Source organism: Odocoileus virginianus, chromosome 2, assembly GCF_023699985.2.
Source record: "Odocoileus virginianus isolate 20LAN1187 ecotype Illinois chromosome 2, Ovbor_1.2, whole genome shotgun sequence".
Classification (NCBI taxonomy): Eukaryota; Metazoa; Chordata; class Mammalia; order Artiodactyla; family Cervidae; genus Odocoileus; species Odocoileus virginianus.
Window position 1 is genome coordinate 51,323,867 of NC_069675.1, and position 21,884 is coordinate 51,345,750.

The window sequence follows — 21,884 nt, forward strand, 5'->3', positions numbered from 1 at the left end:
GGTTCCAAATCAGGAAAGGAGTATGTCAAGGCTGTATATTGTCACCCTGCTTATTTAACGTATATATAGAGTGCATCATGATAAACACTGGGCTGGATGAAGCATAAGCTGGAATTAAAATTGCCAGGAGAAGTATCAATAACCTCAGATATGCAGATGACACCACCCTTATGGCAGAAAGTGAAGAAGAACTAAAGAGCCTCTTGATGAAAGTGAAAGAGGAGAGTGAGGAAGATGGCTTAAAGCTCAACATTCAGAAAACAAAGATCATGGCATCTAGTCCCATCACTTCATGGCAAATAGATGGGGAAACAGTGGAAACAGTGACAGACTTCATTTTTTGGAGCTCCAAAATCACTGCAGATGGTGATTGCAGCCATGAAATTAAAAGACACTTGCTTCTTGGAAAAAAAGTTATGACCTACCTAGACAGCATATTAAAAAGCATTAACATTACTTTACCAACAAAGTTCTGTGTAGTCAAAGCTTTGGTTTTTGCAGTAATCATGTATGAATGTGAGTTGGACTATAAAGAAAGCTGAGTGCCAAGGAATTGATGCTTTTGAACTGTGGTGTTGGAGAAGACTCTAGAGAGTCCCTGGGACTGCAAGGAGGTCCAACCAGTCCATCCTAAAGGAAATCAATGCTGAGTGTTCATTGGATGGACTGATGTTGAAGCTGAAACTCCAATCCTTTGGCTACCTGATGTGAAGAACTGACTCATTTGAGGAGACTCTGATGCTGGGAAAGATTGAAGGTGGGAGGAAAAGGGGATATCAGGGAATGAGATGGTTGGATGACATCACCGATTCAGTGGACATTAGTTTGGGTAAACTCCGGGAGTTGGTGATGGACAGGGAGGCCTGGCATACTGCTGCCCATGGGCTCACAAAGAGTTGGACATGACTAACTTAACTGAACTGATATCAGTAAATAAAAAATTTTTCAGCCATCAAACCGTCACATGATAGCTGCCCCCTACAGTAAGTCTCAGGGAAACTTAGGATGTAAATATAATACATACTATCAAGCAGTCAACTACTACAACCACTTCCCAGCAGTGCACCCTGAGGAGACTGCGGGTGAGAAAGCACAGTATACTGGGCCCACATAACTGATATCACATTAAAGTAGTGATTTCAATGAGCCCAGATTCTTGCATTTTCCCATACATAAAAAAGCACTAACATCTTTAACTTGAGATATCTGGCCTTCTTTAACTAACAGCAATCTTTTGAAGTTCCAACTACCAGGTCTTTGTTGCAAAAGTTTCTCCTCTACCTCTCTGAGCAGTCTGTCTCTCAGATCTATCTAAGAGTCTGTACCTCAGATTCAGTTCTGTCCACGAAATAAAGCTTCATTCTCATTTAGGTTATTTATTTATTTATTTATTTTTAGTCAACAGTTCCCTCTGATGCTAAAAAGAGAATAACAATAACTTCTTTTCAAACACAATATCTCAGCTAGGGATATATTTATACTGTAGAGAACTAGCTCCACCAGAAACTCAGATGGCCATAAACAAATGATGGAAGCCTATCTGGCACAAATGTATTCAGAAACATGGGGAATTCAGAAGAAGATGGCAGAGGAGTAAGACAGGGAGATTTCCAGCCTCCCCTGGATACATTAAGAATGCATCAAGATATGGACAAATTCCTACAAAGCAACCTCTAGGTGATAGGAGAAGACCTCAGGCCTCCAGGGGGATAGGCTAAGCTCCCTGAAATGGGAACACAGGCACAAATCACCCTCAACAAGAAACCAACACAAACCACCAAACCAACATTTCCCTTCAAGGGAAAAAATCAAAAGGAAGAAGTAATACAACCCTACAGCTGGGGAAAGGAGACCTCAAGTGGAGCAAGTCAGGGGGAAAAAAAATGAAAAGACAGAGAAATACATTACCAATGAAAGATCAAGGTAGAAACTCACAAGACCAAATAAACAAAAAGAAAATAAGTAATCTCCCTGAAAGTGAATTCAGGATAATGATAGCAAAGATGCTCCAAAGACTTGAAAATAGAATGGAGAAAAATGCAAGAAGCATTTAACATAGTTAATACAATCACCAAGGACATAGAAGAAATAAAGAATAATCAAACAGATGAATAACACAATTACTGAAATTAAAAATGCTCTAGAATGAACTAACAGCAAAATAACTGAGGCAGAGGAATGGATAAGTGAGCTGGAAGACAGAATGGTGGAAATAACTGCTGGAGAGCAGAATAAAGGGAAAGGAATGAAAAGAATTGAGGAAAGCCTCAAAGACCTTTGGGACAATACTGAAAGCACCAACATTTGAGTTATAGGGACCCCAGAGGAAGAAGAAAAAAAGAAAGGCACTGAGAAAATTTTTGAATAAATTATAGTTGAAAACTTCCCCAACATGGGAAAGGAGATAGTCAATCAAGTCCAAGAAGCACAAAGAGTCCCCTACAGGTTAAACCCAAGGATAAATGCATCAAGACACATATTAATCAAGGTAACAGGGATTAAGCACAAAGAAATAATATTAAAAGAAGCAAGGGAAAAGCAACAAGTAACACACAAGGGAAAAGCCACAGCACTAACAGCAGAAGTTTCAGCAGAAACTCTACAGGCCAGAAGAGGATGGCAGGATATATTTAAAGCAGTGAAAGAGAAAAACCTACAACCACAATTACTATAGCTGGCAAAGGTCTCATTCAAAATTGATGGAGAAATCAAAACCTTTACAGACAAGCAGAAGTTAAAAGAATTCAGCACCACCAAACCAGCCTTGCAACAAATATTAAAGAGACTTACATAGCCAGTAAACACAAGAGAAAGGAAGTATAGAAACAAACCCAAAACAATCAAGAAAATTCCAATAGGAACACAAGTATCAATAATTACCTTAAAGGTGAGTGGATTAAATGCACCAACCAAAAGATAGAGACTAACTGGATGGATACAAAAACAAGACCCATATATATGCTGCCTAAAGGAGGCCCACCTCAGACCTAGACACATACAGACTGAAAGTAAAAGGATGGAAAAAGGTATTCCACATGAATGGAAACCAAAAGAAAGCCTGAGTGGCAGTCTTTATTTCAGAAAAAATAGACTTTAAAATAAAAAATATCACAAGAGACAAAGAAGGACACTACATAATGATCAAGGGATCAATACAAGAAGAAGACATAATAATTGTAAATGTCTATGTACCCAACATGGAGAAGGCAATGGCACCCCACTCCAGTACTCTTGCCTAGAAAATCCCGTGGATGGAGGAGCCTGCTATACTGCAGTTCATGGGGTCGCTAAGAGTCGGACACGGCTAAGCGACTTCACTTCCACTTTTCACTTTCATGCATTGGAGAAGGAAATGGCAACCCACTCCAGTGTTCTTGCCTGGAGAATCCCAGGGACGGGAGATCCTGGTGGGCTGCTGTCTATGGGATCGCACAGAGCCGACCATGACTTAAGCGTCTTAGCAGCAGCATGTACCCAACATAGGAGCACCTCAATACATAAGGCAAACACTAACAGGCATAGGAGGAGAAATCAACAGCAACACAAAAATAGTAGGGGACTTTAAAAACCCACTTTCACCAATGGTGAAGTGGAGTGAAAGTCACTCAGTCATGTCCGATTCTTTACGACTCCATAGACTATACAGTCCATGGAATTCTCCAAGCCAGAATACTGGAGTTGGTAGCCTTTCCCTTCTCCAGGAGATCCTCCCAACCCAGGGATTGAACCCAGGTCTCCCACATTGCAGGCAGATTCTTTACCAGCTGAGCCACAGGGAAGACCAAGAGTACTGGAGTGGGTAACCAATGGACAGATCATCAAAACAGAGAGTTAATAAGGAAACACAAACCTTAAATGAAATATTAGACCAAATGGACCTAATTGATATCTTCAGGACTTTCATTCCAAATGGAGAAGAATACACTTTCTTCTCAAGTGCACATGGAATATTCTCCAGGATAGACCATATCTTGGGCCACAAAATAAGCCTCAATATATTTTTAAAAAAATTGAAATTGTATCAAATATCTTCTCTGACCACAATGTTATGAGAGTAGATATCAACTACAGGGGAAAAAAAAGAAGCAGAAAATGCAAGCTCATGGAGATTAAACAATACATTACTAATAACAAAGAGGTTGCTGAAGAAATAAGAAAAGAAATCAAAAGATTTCTAGAAACAAATGACAATGAAAACATGGCAACACCAAAACTATGGGACTCAGCAAAAGCAGTTCTAAGAAGGATGTTTATAGCAATACAGTCATACCTCAAGAAGCAAGAAAAGCATCAAATAGACAGCCTAACTCTACATCTAAAACAGCTGGAAAAAAAGGAACAAAAAACCCCAAAGTCAGCAGAAGGAAGGATATCATAAAAATCAGAGCAGAAATAATTGAAAAAGATATGAAGGGAACAATCGCAAAGATTAGTAAAACTAAAAGCTGGTTCTTTGAGAAGATAAACAAAATTGACAAATCACTAGCCAGACTCATCAAGAAAAAAAGGGAGAAAAATCAGAGCAATAAAATTAGAAATAAAGAGAGGTTACAATAGACAACACAGAAATTCAAAGGATCATAGGAGAATATTATGAGCAACCATATGCTAATTAAAAGGGCAACCTAGAAGAAATGGACAGATACTTAGAAAAGATCAGCCTCCCAGGACTGAACCAGAAAGAAATAGAAATTATGAACAACCCAATTACAAACACTGAAATTGAAACCATGATGAAAAACCTTCCCCATAACAAAAGCCCAGGGCCAGATAGCTTCACAAGGGAATTCCATAAAACATTTAGAGAGATCTAATGCTTATTTTTCTGAAATTCTTCCAAAAAATTGCAGAGGAAGGAACACTTCCAAACTCATTCTATAAGGCACCCATCACCCTGATACCAAAACCAGGAAAAGACAGCATGAAAAAAGAAAACTACAGGCCAATATCAGTGATTATCATAGATGCAAAAATCCTCAACAAAATTCTAGCAAACAGAATCCAAAAACACATTAAAAAGCTCACACACCATGATCAATCAGGTTTATTTCAGGGATGCAAGGGAAGATGCAGTGATCTTCAGTATACGCAAATCAATCAATGTGATACACCATATCAACAAGTTGAAAGATAAAAATCATATGATCTTCTCAATAGATGCAGAAAAAGCCTTCAACAAAACCCAATATCCATTGCTCTCACTGTTTGCAGATGACATGATACTGTACATAGAAATCCCAAAAGAAACTATCAGAAAATTACTAGAGCTAATCAGCTAATTCAGCAAAGTTGCAGGATACAAGGTCAATGCACAGAAATCATTTGCACTCCTATAAACTAATAATGAAAAATTAGAAAGAGAAATTAAGGAATCAATATCATTCACCATTGCAAAAATAAGAATAAAATATCTAGGAATAAACCTACCAAAGAAAGCAAAAGACCTGTATATAGAAAACTGTTAAGACACTGATGAAAGAAATCAAAGACTACATAAACAGATGGAGAGATGTTCCATGTTCCTGGGTAAGAAGAATCCATATTGTGAAAATGACTATACTACCAAATGCAATCTTCAGATTCAACATGATCCCTATCAAAGTACCAATGGCTTTTTTCACAGAACTAGAACAAAAAATTCACAATTCATATGAAAACACAAAAGACCCTGAATAGCTAAAGCAATCTTGAGAAAGAAGAATGGAGCTGGAGGAATCAACTTTCCTGACTTCAGATTACACTACAAAGCTACAGTCATAAAGACAGCATGGCAGTGGCACAAAAGCAGACATATAGACCAATGAAACAAGATAGACCCAGAAATAAACCCACACACCTATGGGTGTCTTATTTTTGACAGAGGAGGCAAAAATATACTATGGGGCAAAGAGAGCCTCTTCCATAAGTGGTGCTGGGAAAATTGGACAGTTATGCACAAAATAATGAAATTAGATCACTACCTAATGCCATACACAAAGATAAACTCAAAATGGATTAAAGACTAAATGTAAGACCAGAAACTATTAAACTCTTAGAAGAGAACCTATAACATTCAATGGCATAAATCATATGATCCATCTCCTAGAGCTGTGGAAATAAAAACAAAAATAAACAAGTGGGAGGGACCTAATTAAACTTAAAAACTTTTGCACAGCAAAGGAAACTACAAACAACAGGAAAAGACAACCCTCAGAATGGGAGAAAATAATAGCAAGGGAAACAACTGATAAAGAATTAATTTCCTAAATATACAAGCAGCTTATAAAACTCAATACCAGAAAAGCAAACAACCTAATCAAAAAGTGGGAAAGGGATCTGAAGAGTCATTTCTCCAAAGAAGACACACAGGTGGCTAACAAGCACATGAAAACATGCTCAACATCAGTCATTATCAGAGAAATGCAAATCAAAACTACAATGAGATACCACCTCACACCAGTCAGAATGGCTATCATCAAAAAGTCTACAAACAATAAATGTTGGAGAGGGTGTGGAGAAAAGGGAACACTATTGCATTGCTGGTGGGAATGTAAACTATGGAAGATGGTATGGAGACTACTTAAAAATCGAGGAATAAAATCATCATGACTCAGCAATCCCACTCCTAGGCATATGCCCTGAGGAAAATCAAAACTGAAAAAGACACATGTACCCCAATGTTCACTGCAGCACTATTTACAATAGCTAGAACATGGAAGCAACCTAGATGTCCCTCAACAGATGAATCTATAAAGAAGCTGTGGTACATATATACAATGAAATACTGCTGCTGCTGATGATGATAGTAAGTTACTTCAGTTGTGTCCGACTCTTAGCAACCCCATGGACTGCAGCACACCAGGCTCCTCTGTCCAAGGGATTTTCCAGGCAAGAGTGCTGGAGTGGGTTACCATTGCCTTCTCTGAATGAAATACTACTCAGCCATAAAAAGAAATGCATTTGAATCTGTTCTAATGAGGTGGATGAAACTAGAGCCCATTATACAGAGTGAAGTAAGTCAGAAAGAGAAATATAAGTATTGTATACTGACACATATACAGGGAATCTAAGAGAGAGCACTGATGAATTTATTTTCAGGGCAGCAATGGAGAAACAGACATGGAGAATAGACCTATGGACAAGATGGAAAGAGAGGAGGGAGATGGGGAGATGTATGGAGAGAGTAACATAGAAATTTACAACACCATGTGTAAAACAGATAGCCACTGGGAATTTGCTATATGACTCAGGGAACACAAACAGAGACTCTGCGGCAGGCTGAAGGGTGGGGAGGGGAGGGAGAGGGGAGGGAGGTCTGGGAGGGAAGAGACATGGGTGTACCTATGGCTGATTCTTGTTGATGTATGACAGAAAACCACAAAATTCTGTAAAACGGTTATCCTTCAAATATTTTTTTTAAAAAAAAAGACCAGAAACATGTATTTATGAACTGTTCTTATGTGGTAACACTGTACTAGAACTGACATGCATGAGAATGAATTGTATAAGTAACAGAAGCAATAGTATATAAGAGGTGAACACTTTTAATAAACTTACAATCTGTTTGGAAATAGAAGACTAACCACAAGCAAGCAAGCAGCCTTAATTTGCCTTTAGTTTTTTGAGCGTTCACTGCAGTGCTTCTCATTTTTTTTTAGATCACATTACCAGTGATAGCACAGAATGATTGCACATAACCTTCAGCATGGTACATAGCTGTGTGTTTAGGGGTAGACAGAAAGAAAGAAAGAGAATATGAGAGAGAAAGGGAACAGAAAAATGAAAAATAATTTCCTTATTTTTTGAGCACTATGGTTAAAAGAGTACATGGAAACTCAGGTTGAAAGGAATGGATGTTAGCTTTTATATCCTGTTCACATTTCTAATTTTGTAACTCCTCCACCAACCACCAGAAGTTATGAAACCGCTAGGTGACAATTTGGGGAGCTTCAGGGATCTCTGATTCCTTATGTCTCAGTGCAGAAAAAAATTCAACTAGAGGCAAAACGATATATAAAGTGATTTATTAGAATAGGACACTTGTGAAGCTTAGAAACAGATGGATGAGAGGTTGCCATGCCTAGAGTACCTAATGGGCTACAGTTTTGCAATCAAAGGAAAAGTAGGAAGGGAGAAAAAGACCACATTCTTCCTCATTCTTGAGTAGACATCAGGCTTCCCTCCTCAGTTCCTCCTCCACCTGGGAAAGGGCAGTTTTCTTGTCCCTACACAGTAAAGCTGGGTTTGTCATAGCACATGGACATGAGCAAAAAGACAGCATCATATGCCACAAAATCATAAGTCATCTCAGGTTTTAGCATAATGTCACCTTTTCCTTAAATTTTTGTCTTTAGTGCATGCAGAGAAGTGTGTCCTAGAAAGTATTAAGTTGCTGAGCTCACTGGGCAGAATGTGAATCTCATGCCATGACTCATTATTTTGGGGCTTGTCTCAAGCTTCTACCACATGTTTCATAGCTAAGCAAACCTGCTTGGGTGTCCCTGGTGGATCAGACAGCAAAGAATTTGTCTGCAATTCAGGGGACCCAGGTTTAATCCTGGGTCAGGAAAATCCCCTAGGGAAGAGAATGACTACCCATTTCAACATTTTTGCCTGGATAATTCCATGGAAAGAAGAGTCTGGGCAGGCTACAGTCCATGGGGTTTCAAAGAGTCAGACACAACTGAGTGACTAATTATATTATAAGCCTGCTTGGTTTTGTGGTTAAACAAACCTGCTTTATTTAGTGATCATTAACTTACAGGGGCCTCCTATATTTCTTCTTTACTTACAACCCTATTGGGATTAACTATTTACTTATCTACTTTGTTCCTTTATTCTGTCCATATAAGTTATATATGAATCTATTAAATAATTACCTGCTTGCTGACCTTCAGGTTTAGTGAAGAAATAAGAATAAACACTGAGAAAAAGTAGGGTGTGAAGGTAAATTTTACATTTTGCAGCCATGTTGGGATGGGAGGAAATACCTCAAAGATAAGTTTGAAAGTAGATGTTAGAAATAAAGTAAAATAGATTAAAATTTTATCTTTAAACCTAGAAATGCAAGTTGAAAAGTACATCAAAGGCAGCTTGTTGGAGAATATTAATCACAAAAGCCACCTCAACTTAAGTGCTAGCATCTGTAATTTGAGAGAGAATCAATAAAGAAAAGAGAAACAAAAAGGAAGAATGGAGAAGTTTAGTGGAGTCTTTGTTCTGATTATATTAATTTTTTAGTCTTAAGTGATGATTCTTAATAACACCTTAAGCACAGTCACCTCCACAAAACTCTCATTAAGTTTTCCTGGATCAAATGCAGATCTTGAAGTGAATTTTTCAAAATACAGGTCTGTAGTTGTCAAATTGGCTTAGAATTATTTCAGAGCTTTTAAAAATACAAACATCTGGGCCCTATCCAGAGACTTAATTCACTAGTTGTGGAAAAGGACCAGAGAATTTGTATTTCTAGCATAGTTTCATGTGATGCTGATGCTACTGATCAAAGGACAACTGCTACAAAGTAACTGTTGTTGCTATGAAATCAGCACAAAACCACTCCCAGGTCCAACTGAAAATTGCATTTCCAAAGAAGACTCCGTGTGTCCAGCTGCACAGGCTTCTCTGCATTTTAGAAAATAAATTCACACTATGCAAATCTCTTAGTTAGAATATTTTAGAAGTTAAACATTATTCAATCATTCAATCCTGGATAATTGTCTCCACAAATAAGAAAAAAAATTGATTGCATGCCACTGAGAACAGGCATGTGTGTGCAGGGCAGGTGTGTGTGCCTGGATGGAGGGAATTTGTAACATTTTCTGTTTTCACTCAATTTGATGCTTCAGGCAGGTAAGATATCTAGCATTTTCTTAATTCCTACACATGAGTTGAGTCTTCCATACCTTCTAGTGGCTGTTGCAGATCTTTTTTTTTTTTTTTTTAATCTTTCAGATTTTATGTCATACATTTGACTGTAGAGCTTACTGCAGATAAGATATTAAGGGAGTCTCCCTCCTGATAATACCTGTCAATGATATCAGGCAATATGCAACTACCTGTCTTTGCTCATGCTCATGCCCCAGGCCAAAATGAGAAAGTAATGAGGCCAAGATGGAGATCTCCCCTGAAGAAATCAACCAAATCAACTTCTAACAATATAAGACTGAATTCCATTTATGTAACAGAAACATTGCCAAAATAGAGGGGCAAAGGTCATAAAGAATATAGACACTTGCTTTGAGCTGCATTTTCTCTACAGCAAAAAAAATGTGCTATATTGTCTGTTAACATCTCAGCATTATTTCCCCTTGCTTTTGCCTAGCATTTTCTGAATTCCTACACATGAGCAGAGTCTTCTATATATTCTAGTGGTTGTTTCAGATCATTTTTTAATCTTTCAGATTTTATGTCATACATCTGACTGTAGAGTCTATTGCACATAAGATATTAAGGGAGTCTCCTTGTTGATATCACATATCAATGAAAGACAGCTATACACACATAAAATAGTAAGTGTGTATATAAAATAAAATAAAATATAATTAATATATATATATAAAAATATATAAAATATAATATAAAATAAAAAATATATTTTATTTTAGTAATGTTTAAAGCTCATTATAATCCTGGTGACATGAATAATAAAGTATTTCATACTTTTTTAAAATAAATAATAAAGTATTCATTTGTTTTCAAGATTTTCGGTGACAAATAAATCATACATAACTTTGACTCTTTCTACTTTGCAACTGTGTTTCCAATTTAAAAGGTTTCTGTCCATCAACTCAGCTTAATGACTGATATGTCCTTGTGGATAAATAAACTAGAGATAAAACTTGGGGATGTATCCTATCCTAGAATCCTGAATCACACTCATTGTTAATGTTCCTTTGCATCTCAACAACTAGCAGCTCCACTTTTTTCACCTTAGAATCATTATTTGACTCCTGAGAGAAGGTAATGATTAGTACTTTGTTATGGACTTCACGGTTTCTGTTTGTATATCCCCAGTATTTCCCTTAAAAAGGCAATTTATCTGAATGTTTTTAAAATCTGTTAAGTAGCAGCCTGTACATTTTTTTTTTGAAGTTTACAATCTTGATTGGCATTTTTTTATTGCCCAAAACTACATTTATTCTGGGGCTTCCCATGTGACACAGTAGTAAAGAATCTGCCTGCAATGCAGGAGACCCGGCTTCAATCACTGGGTCAAGAAGATCCGCTGAGAAGGGAATGGTAATCTACTCCAGTATTCTTGCCTGGAAAATCCTATGGGTAGAGGAGCCTGGTAGCTACAGTCCATGGGGTCATCAAGAGTCAGACACGACTCACTGACTAACATTCCTACTACTACATCTATTTTAGATACTGTTAAATCTAGGAGCCTGGATCTTTCCTGGTGGTCCAGTGGTTAAGACTCCAGTTTTCAATGCAGAGGGCACAAATTCAGTCCCTGATTAGAGAACTAGATCCCACATGTCAGGTGGTGTGGCCAAAAAAAAAAAAAAAAGGAAACAAATCTAACCTCGTGGATAGAATAGAATAGTACATATTTTGATATTTCAAGTTATAGATTGTTTAAGTCTCAAACTCAAGAACTAAATCATCAACTTTGTTATCTCAGGGTCTTAAGTTATTGGGTTATATTATTCTTGTATACCACCTGGAATAAAAATTTGGCTTGACAGTGACATTACCTGAAGCCAGTCAATCATTAAAATGTAATCAAATTACAAAGTCCCAAGTATGGTTTATTCTAGCCAGCACAAATTGCATGGGCACTGACTACCCTGGAGAAGAATAGCTGAGACAAGATTCTAGCCCCAAGTTTGTCACTAATGAGCTGTAGTTCCTGGGCAATGTGATTAACTGCAGCTTCATTTGTTCTGTGTTCTGCAACACAAAACTGCTTTTCAACAATAGATGGGAAGTTCCAACACAACTATAGCATTTTACAGCAACTATAATACTTTTGTAATATTCACTTGGTGTGGCCTCATTTACTTTTAGGATCATTTTGCTTTTAAGAAAAGTCTTGAATGTGATGCTGTTTTATTGGAACAAATCAGAGCTCTTACATACTGATTCTATTTTAAAATTGAAAGTAGCACTGATATTCAATCAAGGATACTTGGTTGTAAACAAAAGCCATACTCTTACATGGCAATTAGTTCACAGAGCTTCTTTCATAATGATAACCTAGAATAGTGATGAATCACTTTCAAATAAATACTGCTTCCATTTAGAGTATATATAACTGGCTTTCACAAAAGCTATACACTTCAAGATACTGACTTACATTTACCGTGACAGTTGAATTTGTATTAATTGTCACATTTCACCAAATTTGCATTGGAAATAGCTAAAAAAATTCCTAAAACATTATTGTACATCTAGGACCAATGCAAAAAGTAAGTTATCATTCAGGCATTCCACAATTAGTGCTTGACACTCTGGATTAGACACCAGAGAAACACTGTCACTCAACCAAGGACTAACTTTCTTCTTTGGGGTGACCTTTTCCTTTAAGACAAGTTCCTTGATGGTTCCTGACATTTGGAACAAATATTTTTAAAAAAATAAGATAAAATCTTAAAAGGTCAAAAATTTTCTAAGATCGTGTTGTGTAAAATGTTTAGATCTTTCTAAATGACAGCTGAAGGAGCTCTAGGTTCTCTGAAATCAAACATTCCTTTGCATAAATGCAATGTTAAGCTGGTTCTAGTTTAAAAGTCAGGAATGCAAAGAGATATTGTTCCCATAGCAGCAACCATATTTTTCATTCTCTGTAGATGATTTGTGATATTAGTAACCTGCCAGCTAAAAATAAGCTTAAGTATCCAAAGGAATGTAAAAGGAGAACTGATATTCTTGTGAAAAGTGAACTGATATTGTAATGAAAATCTAAGCTCTAATCATTATCTATGTGAAGCAAGGAATCATTTTAGTTCAGTTAAGCTAAAGAAGATGAATAAATTCTAGAGATCTACCATATTACAGTCTACCTATAGTTAGTGATAGTCTATTGTAACCCTGAAATTTTTATTAAGAGGGTAGATCTCATGTTAAGTGTTCTTACTACAGTTTTTTTTTTTTCTTAAAGAAATATAAAAAGATCTATTTGTGGATCTGTCCCTCAGTATTTGCCAATCACATGTACAATAGGAGGACATATTTTTTCTCCTGAGTTTATACTGTGGAACATGCTCTATAAAACTAATGTAATTCTTGTTTTGAAATTAAAAGAATTCTTAGCCATGAAATTAAAAGATGCTTACTCCTTGAAAGAAAAGTTATGACCAACCTAGACAGCACATTAAAAAGCAGAGACATTACTTTGCCAACAAAGGTCCATCTAGTCAAATCTATGGTTTTTCCAGTATGTATGTATGTGAGAGTTGGACTATAAAGAAAGCTGAGTGCTAAAGAATTGCTTTTTTTTTCCTTTTATTTATTTTTTTTCTTTTCATTTATTTTTATTAGTTGGAGGCTAATTACTTCACAACATTTCAGTGGGTTTTGTCATACATTGACATGAATCAGCCATGGAGTTACGTGTATTCCCCATCCCGATCCCCCCTCCCACCTCCCTCTCCACCCGATTCCTCTAGGTCTTGCCAGTGCACCAGGCCCGAATTGTGGTGTTGGAGAAGACTCTTGAGAGTCCCTTGGACTGCAAGGAGATCCAACCAGTCAATCCTAAAGGAAATCCATCCTGAATATTCATTGGAAGGACTGATGCTGAAGCTGAAATTTCAATACTTTGGCCACCTGATGCGAAGAACTGATTCATTTGAAAAGACACTGATACTGGGAAAGATTGAAGGCGGGAGGAGAAGGTGATGAGAGAGGATGAGATGGTTGGATGGCATCATAGACTCAATGGATATGAATTTTAGTAATCTCCTGGAGTTGGTGATGGACAGAAAGGCCTGGCATGCTGCAGGCTATGGGATCGCAAAGAGTCAGACACAACTGAATGACTGAACTGAACTCTTATCTTCACAGAAAAAAACAAAAAAAGGATTTATTTATCAATTAGTCTATAAAGTAGACAGCATATCTTATTTATATTCTTTTCTCATCTGGAAAGTCAATTCATTCAGTAAAATCAAATGGATTTTCTAACAGACATTACATTCATTTGTCCATTCATTTCCTGGATGCTTAAAGATTGGATGCTTAAAAGATGAAATGATAAATGAAAGGATGAATGGTCCAAAGGGAAAGATAGGAAAACCATAGATTATGCACCATATAACTTGTTTAGGCCAGTGGTTCCTGCCCTGGTCCACCAAGACAAAGTATCATGGATGTAAGGGAGGCATCTGGGCTTGAGGTATAGGATTCCAGAAAAGAATCAGTAATGGCATGAAACTTAGGGATTACAGATGAGGAAACTGAGGCTCAGAGATGAGATCCTGCTGATACAAAAGCAAGATTGGCAGTAGGAACCCGATCATTTTAATTTCAGGCCATAGATGAGAGAGAAAAAATAAACTGGGTTTGGGGAGAATGGAATTAAATGAAGTAATGTTTGGATGACATGACAAAACACTGAGTTGAGTTGGAGGGAAACTGTGACTGGCCTATATATTTTTAAGGTCTTTTTTTTCATTAAAGTGATTGACATGCAGTGTATTAAGAGAGAGAATGTGAAAGAGGTGGATTAAAATGGGATAAGTGAAGTGTTAATTGCTCAGTTATGTCCAGATGTTTGTGACCCATGGCCTGTATCCCACTGGGCTCCTCTGTCTATGGGATTCTCCAGGTAGGAATACTGGAGCGAGTTGCTATTCCCTTCTCCAGGGGGTCTTCCACACTCAGGGATCGAACCCAGTCTCCCACATTGCAGGTAGATTCTTTACCTTCTGAGCCACAAGGGAAGCCACAAATGCAATAAAGCTCAGCAATAAAGAATCCACCTGCAATGTAGGAGACACTGATGTGGCCTCTGGGTTAGGAAGAACCCCTGGAGAAGTGAATGGCAACCCACTCCAGCATTCTTGCCCTTTGAATTTCATTTACAGAGGAACCTGGTGGACTACAGTTCATGGGGTCTCAAAAGAGTAGGACAGGACTTGACAACTAAACAGCAAAACAGTTCATTAGGCATAAAGGAAAGCAAGAAATAAGAAGGACAATTCTACTATCGTAAGCAGGATAGATCTGAAAGACATAATGGCTCTGGATATGAAATACTTTATTCACAGTTATGTGAATTCATTTATTAATGAATGGGTTAATTCATTTTTAGTTTATCATTCTATTTCTTATTTGCTTCTGAGTTAAAGGAAATGGAATGTAGACAAAATCATCAAGAAGAGGTGAGCAGAAAGACTTTTTATTATGACTCTTGGTTCCATTTCTGAGGCTAATTTAATTCTTCATTCATCAGGGCTCAGTAATATGGCTTTTTATTAGCCATTCCCTATATGCATCCATTCATGTATTTTTAAACAATCAGGAGGGGCTTCCAAGTTTTTTCAGACAAGTTTGGAAAGGTTCAAAATAAATGACTCTCTATGGGAGTAATTTTGGTATTGGAGGAACAGTTTCTTAGAATTACCTGCTGAGATTATTTTTTAAAATTTATTTAGCATCTCTTCCACAGCGAAACCTGAGAGCCTCCTCCCGATTAACCCCTCCCTATGTCAGGGGCTCTCACTTCCTTCCCAGATGATCTACTGTTAGCCGTGGAAGTAGATAAGGCCTTTAGTTACATGAGAGAAGAAAAAAAAATGTACTTGAAACCTAGCTTAATTACACAAAATTGAAGCTTCTTTTCCTGAATTCAACATTAAAACAAAGAAGCAAAACAAGCCCAACAAAATTATAAAACTTTCAAATAATTGGTTTGATTTCATTTTTAGTTGAATACTTTTCCATATCAATGCATTTATAAAACTAGCTTTAAAAGTTTTAAAATGAATGAAAAAGAGATAGTTTTTATTAATTGATGCACAAACCATCTCATTCTGGCTTGTATGAAAACAAAGAACAACACAATAATGATTTGTTATTCTTCACAATTTGTTCTCGGAATAATACAAGTGAGTCAAGCAGGACAAATTTAGGAAATAATAGAAAATGGAGATAAAATGAGCCCAATGGTCAATGCATACTGATTTGGGTGGAGTTTCTAAGTTCCAGCTGCTTTTTCCATGAAAAAGGAATATATTCAAGTCATTTTTAATGAGATGGATGAACCTAGAGCCTTTTATACAGAGTGAAGTAAGTCAGAAAGAGAAAAACAAGTATTATATATTAACATATATATATGGAATCTAGATAGATGGTATTGAAGAACATATCTGCAAGGCAGCAATGGAGACGTAGATATAGAGAACAGACTTATGGACAAGGGTGGGGGAGAGGAGGAGAGGGTGATATGAATGGACAGAGTATCATGGAAGCATATACACTACCATATGTAAAATAGAGAGCCTATGGAAATTTTCTGTGTAACTCAGGGACCTCGGACGGGGGCTCTGTAACAACTTAGAGGAGTGCGAAAAGGTGGGAGGTAGGTTCAAGAGGGAAGGGACATATGCACACCTATGGCTAGTCTATGATGATGTATGGCAGAAACCAAACCAATATTATAAGACAATTATCTTTCAATTAAAAATGAATAAAATTTTTAAAAGTTGAGCAGAAAATTGTCTCCCTCAATTTTTTTCTTTTCCCTCTCAATACATCATTAAAGTGTGACTAGTTTCTTCCATTATCTTTGACTACAACTAACTTCTTTACTTCCTTCCTACCTCCTTCTGTTTCTTCTTTCTTTTTTCCTTCTTCTCTTTCTTCTTCTCTGTTACTCTCTTTCATTCTCACTCTTCTCCCCAACTCCTTCTTCCCTTCTCTCCTACCTTCTACCCTCCCTGCCTTCCCTCTGCTCTTCTGCCTTCCTTCTTCACTTTTTCTTTATTTTTGGAAGGCACTTGCCTTACCAGGCATCTCCCTACTTCTACCACAACTCTGGAACTTTTTATTTTCTCACATAAGGGGAGCTAAAACATAGATTTCAAATAATTATTTTTTCCTTGTGTTTTATGAGAAAGTTATTAGAAAAAGTGGGATGGTGTAACAATTGTGGCATGTTATCTTCAATCAGTCATTTTGCACCAACTTTTGAAGACTCAGCAGAATCATTTTACTTTATATCAAAATCCTCATCTTTTCTTCTAAAAAATGATGTAGTAGACATTGATGTCAGCAATTGTCTTAACTCTTGCAGGATCTCTGAGAAAAGCTGTTTCTTAAAGTGATTCTGGGGCTCATAGAACCAAAGAAAGTTTTGAACTAGATAAGACAGGCTCTTTCACACTCAAAGCCAAATCAAAACAAAACAAACAAACAAAAAGAAAACAAGAAAATACAGACATTATTAATTAGTGGATTTACAGCTGCCCACACTTTGACAAGAAGTTTGGAAAATCAGTACCAAACATGTTAAGCCTTTTTTTCTTAAGTTCAAATAGTTTGCTACTGATGGATACTACTAGTCTATTTTTCTATCATGAGGGAGAAATATATTTGCATCAGTGTTTTATAGGGTTAAGTGTGTTTTGTACCTATTAAATTAAAAGTCTCTGATGTGAGTTTTTTCAAACAAGCCACTAAAGCAGCTTGGTTAATAAAAATGTGAGTTCCAAAAGAAATGGTTTTGCCTAAGACTCAGATAATTGAAGGGAGTGTGTGCTGAAGGAATGTATTTAAAAAAAAAAAAAAAACCTCCATTCTGGCATTTACTTGAATTCATATGAAATTAATTACCAAGAAGAATTTGTCTTCTCTTATTTGACAGATAGCCTTATGAATATCCAAAGGCATTCTCATAACCATGAACTGTATAAAAGCATGTATATTTGGAATGCATTATAAACATCTTGGGCAGCTTCAGTCCTTGGAGGCTAGAGAGAGGGCTGATGGAACAGAAAGGGAGCACTGATTTATTATAATGCTAAATAGTTTACCAGAGGTGTCCGTGATCTGGCTCTGGAAATACAGAGCTAATCTAAGGGAGAGACTCCTGAGGATTGTACTCTAGCTGCAAGCATAGACATGATGTTTGATACTACCTTGTTGTCTATAATTCCTGCATCCGCACATAATTGAATATCGTGCTGGGGTTATGGAAGCACAAAGGCAGCCCCTCCAAGTCTGTCGCAACAGGTGGAGTTAGGTGCTTTGCAAGTGCCGTGGTACATCTTAGTAAACTCATTTGTGCCTTAGATGAGTCCCTCTCTGGCTTAGTTTCTCTCCATTGCAGTTTACCCTGTTTTATTTGAACTGTGTGGATTTGACAAAGCTGCTAAACTTCTCTGAATCTTAGGTTGTCTAGTTGTAAATTGAGAAACTTCACCATGATGCTGTTTCTATTTAAAGCTGAAATGCAGGTAAAACCCTGTGTAACTGGTCTATGATCTGAGAAATGTTCTAACACTTGAGTTTCAAATAACTTAATTATAATTTAATTAAAAACTTACTGGTGAGAATGGACAGCAAGGTCTTTCGGCATAATTGTCAGAGCAGTGGAGCTGATAGCCTCGAAAAGGTATTCTCTCTCACTGCGTGCCATAGAACTTCCTACATTGTTGAGTAGATATTCTATATTGATTTTGTGCAATACAGTGGATACTAGCACCTGTGCCTAACAAGTCCTTGAAAGGTGGTTACTGTGAATGAAGAAATGATTTTTAATATTAAATGATGAAAATTGGAATAGTCACATGTGGTCAGTGGCTACTATGTTGAACACCACAGATTCTAGGCTATACCTCTTAAAAATCTTTTATTTTATTTTTTTAAAATTGGGGTATAATTGCTTTACAATGTTGTATTAATTTCTGCCATACAACTAAGTGAATCAGCTATATGTATACATATATCCCCTCCCTCTTGAACCTAAAAATCTTGACACTATATGTGATTATGAAGTACCTATTGTGTAGTATTTACTCAACCATAGTTAAAAAAAATGCTTAGGATTTTACTCTATCTTCTTATTGTTGTTTAGCATATCTATGTGCCAGGGATTTTGGTAATGACTTGATATAGTATGTTATTTTGACAGCAAGGAGATCAAACCAGTCAATCTTAAGGGAAGTCAACACAGAATACTTGTTGTAAGGATTGATACTGAAGCTGAATTGGTCATCTGTTGTGAACAGCAGGCTCAATGGAAAAGTCCCTGATGCTGGGAAAGATTGAGGGCAGAAGGAGAAGAGGGCATCAGAGGATGAGACAGCTGAATGGCACCACTGATGCAATGGATGCAAATTTGGGCAAACTTTGGGAGATGGTAGAGGAAAAATAGGACTGGCGTGCTGCAGTCCATGGGGTTGCAGAGTCGGACACGACTAGGGGACTGAATGACAACAACAATATGTTATTTAAGTCATGGTCCACGGTCCTCAGGTAGTACATTGACTACTAAAAATGACAGGGATATTTATGAAAAATCCTATGACACTCATGTGTTGCTTGTTATAGGAGAGCACACAGTACTCCTGGAATACAGAGAAAGGAATTTACATCTGATTAAAAGGAAATGCTTCCTCAAAGATGTGACATTTGAATTGAGTCCAAGAAATAAGAAAAAAAAAAAAGAAAGAAAGAGTGGGATACAATCAATAGAAAAACTGCCATCAATAAACACTTAGAATTTCCAGATAAAATAAAACAAGATAGTCTTATGCTTATAAGAGAAAAAGAAATAGGAAAAAGAACTTCTCAACTTTTAAAAAGAAAAGAAAACTGACAACTAGATTAGTAAATATGTGTACTAATATTGCAGCTGAACTATATTGACACTGGAGGTTATTGCTCTTTATGCTCTAGAAACTTGGGGTTTGAAATCACCTCAGGATACCAGACAAGGTCATAGGAGTGGAAACAGAGATGTTCATAAGCCCAGCATCCTAAAGAAAAGGGCTGAACCCTCTGTGAAAGGTGCTGACTTTGCAGAGAGAGCACTGTCTCTAAGGCAGTGATTCTCAGACTTGGCTGCATACTAGCATCACCTGGTGGGGAGGAAAAACAAACAAATGCACAACAAAAGACCAAGAAGCAAGGATGCCAAGGTTATATCATGGGGACTAATTAAATCAGAATAACTGAGCATTCATATTTATTTAGAGCTCCATGGCCAACCCCAAAGTGCAGCCAAGTTTGAGACTGCTGTTGGAGGTGATCTTCTCTGTAAATTTAGAGCCCCACATGTCACAGAAGTGGAGATTTAAATTTATTCTGTTGCCTTGAGCAGAAAATCATAATCAGATATATTACCAAGAATAACCTTCCTAAATTGTTGATATTCCTGGGTCTCCCAGCAAAAGCACCCTGAAGGGTTTCAACTTGGGATACAAAGAATCCTGTAGACAAAAGCATTTTCTTTCAAAGTTAAACACAAAACAACAACCAACAACAACAGCAAAATCCAGGAAGCACAAACACATCTCACCTGTGTTCTTATTTTTCCTCACACAACTTGACATAAAATTGTGCTTAACAGATTGATATAACACATGTTGCACATCTCACAAGTCTATGGTTGGAATTTATCATCAATCCCAGGGTATAGGAGATGGTGACCAAAACCATCCCCAAGAAAAAGAAACACAAGAAGGCAAAGTGTTTGTCTGAGGAGGCCTTACAAATATCTGAGAAAAGAAGAGATGTGAAAGGCAAAAGAAAAAGGGAAAGATATGCCAAACTGAAAGAAGAGTTCCAGAGAATAACAAGAAGAGATAAGAAAGCCGTAAGTAAACAATGCAAGGAAATAGAGGAAAGCAATAGAATGGGAAAGACTAGAGATCTCTTAAAGAAAATTGGAGACACCAAGGGAATATTTCATGTGAGTTCAGTTCAGTTCAGTCTCTCAGTCATGTCTGACTCTTTGCAACCCCATGAATCGCAGCACGCCAGGCCTCCCTGTCCATCACCAAATCCCAGAGTTTACACAAACTCATGTCCATCAAGTTGGTGATGTCAGCCAGCCATCTCATCCTCTGTCATCCCCATCTCCTCCTGCCCCCAATCCCTCCCAGCATCAGGGTCTTTTCCAATGAGTCAACTCTTCACATCAAGTGGCCAAAGTATGGGAGTTTCAGCTTCAGCATCAGTCCTTCCAGTGAACACCTAGGACTGATCTCCTTCAAGATGGACTGGTTGGATCTCCTTGCAGTCCAAGGGACTCTCAAGAGTCTTCTCCAACACCACAGTTCAAAAGCATCAATTCTTCGGTGCTCAGCTTTCTCCACAGTTCAACTCTCACATCCATACATGACCACTGGAAAAACCATAGCCTTGACTAGACGGACATTTTTTGGAAAGGTAATGTCTCTGCTTTTTAATATGCTATCTAGGTTGGTAATAACTTCCTTCCAAGGAGTAAGCGTCTTTTAATTTCATGGCTGCAATCATCATCTGCAGTGATTTTGGAGCCCCCCAAAATAAAGTCTGACACTGTTTCCACTGATGGGCATAATAAAGGACAGAAACAGCAAGAACCTAACAGAAGTAGATGAGAATAATAAGAACTGGCAAAAATACACAGAAGTACTGTACAAGAAAGTTTTAATGATCTGGATAACCATGATGGTCTGGTCACTCACCTAGAACCAGACATCCTGAAATATGAAGTAAAGTGGGCCTTAGGAAGCACTACTATGAACAAAGATAGTGTAGGTGATGCAATTCCATTTAAGCTATTTCAAATCCTAAAAGATGATGTTCAAATGCTGCACCCAATATGCCAGCAAATTTGGAAAAGTCAGCAGTGGACACATGAGTGGAAAAGGTCTTTTTTCAATTCCAATCTCAAAGAAAGGCAATGCCAAAAAAAGTGAAAGTGAAAGTCACTCATTCCTGCCCAACTCTTTGCAACCCCATGG

The 21,884-nt window shown here is 37.3% G+C and overlaps 1 long non-coding RNA gene across 1 annotated transcript in view; it reads right to left on the minus strand.

The window, feature by feature from the left end:
• Window positions 1–18,556, minus strand: part of LOC110146384 (uncharacterized) — a 123,954-nt gene extending 105,398 nt beyond the window's left edge. Inside the window, exon 1 of the long non-coding RNA XR_002316529.2 lies at window positions 18,477–18,556. This is a non-coding gene — a long non-coding RNA (uncharacterized lncRNA). The remainder of the gene's footprint in view (window positions 1–18,476) is intronic.
• Between the last annotated feature and the right edge of the window lie 3,328 nt (window positions 18,557–21,884).